Source organism: Hordeum vulgare, chromosome 5H (assembly GCF_904849725.1).
Source record: "Hordeum vulgare subsp. vulgare chromosome 5H, MorexV3_pseudomolecules_assembly, whole genome shotgun sequence".
Lineage (NCBI taxonomy): Eukaryota > Viridiplantae > Streptophyta > Magnoliopsida > Poales > Poaceae > Hordeum > Hordeum vulgare.
The window spans coordinates 395,549,859-395,555,395 of record NC_058522.1 but is presented as its reverse complement, the minus strand read 5'-3'; positions in this window follow the sequence as shown (position 1 = coordinate 395,555,395).

The following is a 5,537-nucleotide window of genomic DNA, read 5'->3' as shown; positions in this document are numbered from 1 at the left end:
CACTTCAGTTTTATACACTATGATATGCACCCAAGTGTATCTGGAATAATCATCAACTATGACAAAGCCATATAGAGATGCTGCATTGGTTAGTGTTGCATAGTGAGTAGGTCCAAACAAATCCATATGAAGCAATTCAAATGGACAGGTAGTGTACATGATGGTTTTGGAGGGATGCTTGGATCTCGTCATTTTCCCAGATTCACAAGCACCGCAGAGATGATCCTTGAGGAATTTGCTGATTCGATGCCAATGACATGCTTCTTCCTAGCAAGTGTGTGCAAATTCCTCATGCCTGCATGACCTAGTCTTCTGTGCCACAGCCATCCTTCTGAGGTTTTTGCTAGTAAGCAAGTGGCTGGTTGAGGACCTGTAGAGAAGTCAACAATGTACAAATCCCCTCTTCTTACACCTTCGAAGACTTTGGATCTTTCAGATTCCATGATGACTACACATCTATATGTACCAAAGATAACAATCATATCGAGATCACAAAGCATCGAGACTGACATGAGGTTAAAACCAAGGGATTCAACAAGCATCACTTTCTCCATATGCCTATCCTTGGAAATAGCTACTTTGCCAAGTCCCAATACCTTGCTTTTACCTTTATCAGCATATGTGATTTGCTTCAGAGGTGAAGGAGTTAGTGGCATATTCATCAGTAGGCTTTTATCACCAGTCATGTGATGTGTGCAGCCACTATCGAGAACCCACTTAGTATTTTTGGGTTTGTCATCCTGCAGATGAATTAGTACAGCTTACCATCTCATATGCTTCAAGTTTGAAGAATATGATACTAATTTCATCAGTATAGTAATTTCATCATAACAGAAATGTAAGGATGTGTGAAATATTTCTATTTCATCAATCATTAGCTTGTGTCCTATCAAGCATTTCCTCAGGTCTCCAGCAAATTCTTCAGATGATGATTTTCATCTGGAGACCTGGCTTGCAGAAGTGATTAGTTTGATTTCCTCACCACCCACATCTGAAGGGGTGGCAAAGCGTTCAACATCCTACGAGCACCATATGAGAAAGGTTGCATTGAAGCTAATGCACTTCTCTTAACAGTAGGGGGGTTAAAGTACTCATATGAGTATGCAGAGAACTGGTTTGAGGATTTATGGACATAATGATTTGAGGAGTAGCGCTCATAATCATATTCCTTGTAGTTTCCCTGCATGTTAGACGCAGAAGCATGGGTACGAGCATAGTTTTGACCAGTTGAGGATTTTGATCCTCTTGAAGACTTTGGTCCTCCTGAGGATTTTGATCTGGGGTTCAAATTCTTCAGAGGTGATGTCATGAGGACATTCACTTGTAGATTTTCAACACAGCTTTTGGGAACCCAGATTTTCCTCAGAGGAGGGCCATTCCTGGAGTTAGTTCCAACATATCGAGCAAATACTTCACCAGATTGATCTTTGAACAGTTTATAGTTGGAATCAAATGACTCATCCGAGGAATAGGATAATTCACATGAGAAGCCAGTTAGATTAGATGGATCAAAAGGAGGCCCAATAGTAGCAACCCATGAGGTTTTGGGATACTGCTCAGGTTTCCAATAAGATCCATCAGCATTCAATTTCCTCTCAAAGGGAATTCCTTCTTTCCTCGGGTTCCTATTCAAGATCTGCTTATTGAGCACATCACAAAGGATTTGATGTCCTTTGAGGCTTTTGTACATGCCTGTCACGTACAATTCCTTCAACCCTGCATTTTCATCAGTGACATTTGTGTTTTCCTCAAGTGAGGAAATTGACACAACAGGTGCAGTTGAAGAATCTGTAGCAGTGGTAGCATTTGAAGATTCTGGTGAAGAATTAGCAGTTTCACGATCAATGCATTTAAGACATGGAGGAATAAATTCAACTTGACTAGCGCTGATCTGTTGAGCTAGTAATGAATCATTGTCCATACGAAGATCATCATAAGACATCCTCAGCTTCTCAAGATCAAGCTTCCTTTGAAGAAATTCGTAGGAAATCTTCTCATGATCAGTGAGGAGTGTATCATAACGATCCTGAAGAATGTCAAATCTAGACTGAAGATTTTTCATGTCATCAGCGAGGATTTGATTAAGATTCATTTCTTCATTCAACAGATCATCACTTTTGTCTAGCAGTTTTTGAAGCTTTTCAAGAGCAGTTTGTTGTTTAGTGGCAATAATGGCAAGTTTACTGTAACTGGGTTTTTTGTAATCATCATGTTCACAGTCACTTGAATCAGAGGTGGAGGCATTATGTGATACCTTTGAACCTTTTGCCATGAAGCAATAGGTTGGAGCGAAGTCATCAGCATAGTCATCAGTATGGATGGTGCACTCATTTTCTTCAAGATTGAAGATTGACTTGCTGACGAAATTGGTTGCTAGTGCAAGACTAGCCTGTCCGGATTCTGAATCTTCTCCAGAGCCTTCTTCATCATCACATTCTTCTGATTCTGCCTCGGAATCCATTTCCTTGCCAATAAGTGCCCGAGCCTTTCTGAAGCTAGTCTTCTTGTGTGAAGAGGACTTTGATGATGAGGATTTTGAAGATTTCTTCTTTTTCTTTGAGTCATCAGAACTGTCATCCTTGTATTTCTTTTTCTTTGATTCCTTTCCCCAGCAAGGACAATCAGCAATGTAATGGCCTCATTTCTTGCACTTGTGACAGGTCCGTTTCTTGTAGTCCTCAGATGCAGATTCTGATTTCCTCATGTCTCTTCTTGATGATTTACCGAACTGTCCTCGTCGTGTAAATCTCTGGAATTTCCTCACAAGCATTGCAAGCTCTTGTCCAAATTCTTCAGGGTCACAACTGCTGTCATCCGTTTCTTCTTCAGATGAGGAAATTGCTCTAGCCTTCAGAGCTCGTGGTCTGGAATAGCTTGGTCCATATAGATCTCTCTTTTCTTCCTGCTGGAATTCATGAGTATTTATCCTTTCAAGAATCTCAGCCGGATCTAGCATCTTGTAGTCTGGTCTTTCTTGAATCATCAGAACTAGAGTGTCAATTGAGGAATCCAAGGATCTCAGCAGTTTCTTCACAACTTCGTGATCAGTGATGTCTCGAGCTCCCAGTGCTTGCAGTTCATTGGATATATCAGTGAGGCGATCAAAGGTGTCTTGGCAGCATTCATTGTCATGTCTCTTGAAGCGATTGAAGAGATTGCGAAGAATATCAACACGAGAGTCACGCTGGGTTGATACTCCTTCATTTACCTTGCACAATCTCTCCCAGATCAGTGTTGCAGATCCCAAAGCACTTACTCTTCCAAACTGACCTGGGCTCAAATAGCCACAGATTATGTTCTTCGCTTGAGAATCGAGTTGCTTAAATCTCTTCACATCAGCTGCAGTGACACTAGCAGAAACGAGGGGAACGCCATTTTCCACAATATACCAGAGATCATTATCAATTGCTTGCAGATGCAGTTGCATTTTGTTCTTCCAGAAAGGAAAGTTCTTTCTTTCGTAGGTGGGACATGGTGCAGTCACCTTGAACATGCCTGCAGTCGACATAACTAAAACTCCAGGTGGTTAAACCAAAATCACACAGAACAAGGGAGTACCTTGCTCTGATACCAATTGAAAGTGCGTTATATCGACTAGAGGGGGGTGAATAGGAGATTTTTAGAATTTCATCACTGAGGAAATTCCTTTTGAGGAAATTCCTCACTGATGACTAACTTACAGCGGAAATAGTTAAGGATCAGTTGTGCAATTGTTCACAACAGCAGTATTACTGAGTGAAGATTATGAAAACAGATTGCACGACAAGCAGGCACGCAGAATACAGATGATGATTTACTCAAGTGAAGAATTTGGGGTTGAGGAAATTCAGAGAGAGTCTTCAGCAAATTCTTCAAACAGTCACAGTGAAAGTCATCAACACATAATACAGAGAATGTAAAGAGTTGAGGAGTTAGAACCCGATTCTTGGTGAAGACTGTTGTTGATGACCCAGTTCCAACTGCTGTGACAGTTGTACATCTGGTTTGGAGCGGTTTGGTATTTAAATCAAAGGACACCCAGTCCCGGGACACACAGTCCCTACCGTATTCTCCTTGAGCTAAGGACACACAGTCCACGCCCAACACTCGTCGTAAGTCTTCAGGGGAGACTTCCAAACCCTCACAAACTCGGTCACCCGGCGATCCACAATTGACTGCTGGATTGCTCTAGACCATGACGCCTAACCGTCTGTAGGATGCACAGTCCTCAAAGGTAAAAGGCTTCAGTCCCACACAGGAACAACTTCTTCAGTGATGCTCAATCACTAGATTTGGTTTGTGGTTTCGGTGGGTGGTGTATTTCCTCACTGATGATTTACTCTCTAAAGCTCTGAGGAATTGGGTTGCTCTTATGACAAGTGTCAGTTTCTAGCGGAGCAGCCAACCAGCTATTGGTTGTGGGGGGTGGCTATTTATAGCCTGGGAGCATCCCGACATGATTTGACATTAATGCCCTTAAATAATATGACCGTTGGAGTGGATAAGATCAGTGACTTGGTGTGGCTTATCGAAACGGTCGGGACTCTCAACTGTGAGAGTCCTCATGTTACTCATATTCCTCACTTGAGGCTTTTGGTAGGATTTGGCTTGGGTTGAGCATCATGAGGAAATCTATTCCATAGTGTTACTTTGACCCCCTTTAACAGTACGGTGTTCCTATTCATCAAATGCGAAGAAAGTAAAACAGAAAACGAAAATCTTCACGCTTCAATTTCTTCAGAACGATTTTCTTCAGGAACCACCGATCTTCTCAATATCAATATCTTCATGAGGAATATCCATTTCATCGCAAATTCTTCGCGATTCATTTCTTCAGCTTCAGACCAATTTCTTCAACTGAAGACATATATTTTTAGGGGTCGATATTCTTCAAATATCTCAAACTTCTCAATGACTTATAGATCTTGTGTACACTTAAAAACACATTAGATACTTAACCTATAAGTCTTCAAACCACCAAAATCCCTAAGGGGCACTATATGCACTTACAATTAGCACAGAGATGCTTACCACTGAAACTATTCTCGACTCACGTGATGATCGGACTTGAGATAGTGGATTTGGATCATGTACCACTCAAATGACTAGAGAGATGTACTTTTTGAGTGGGAGTTCTTAAGTAATATGATTAATTGAACTAATTGTCATGAACATAGTCTAATGGTCTTTGCGAATTACGATGTAGCTTGCGCTATAGCTCTACTATTTTTTATATGTTCCTAGAGAAAATTTAGTTGAAAGTTGATAGTAGCAAACTTTGCAGAGGATTGTCCTCGTTGCTGCGCAGAAGGCTTATGTCCTTAATGCACCACTCGGTGTGCTGCACCTCTAGCGTCGTCTGTGGATGCTGTGAACATACGACATACACGTTTCTGATGACTACACGATAGTTCAGTGCAAAATACTTAATGGCTTAGAAGCAAGGGGCCGAAGACGTTTTGAAACGTCACGGAACATAAGTGATGTTCTAAAGAGATGAAATTGTGATTTCATGCTTGTGCCCTTGTTAAGAGGTACGAGACCTCTGACAAGATTCT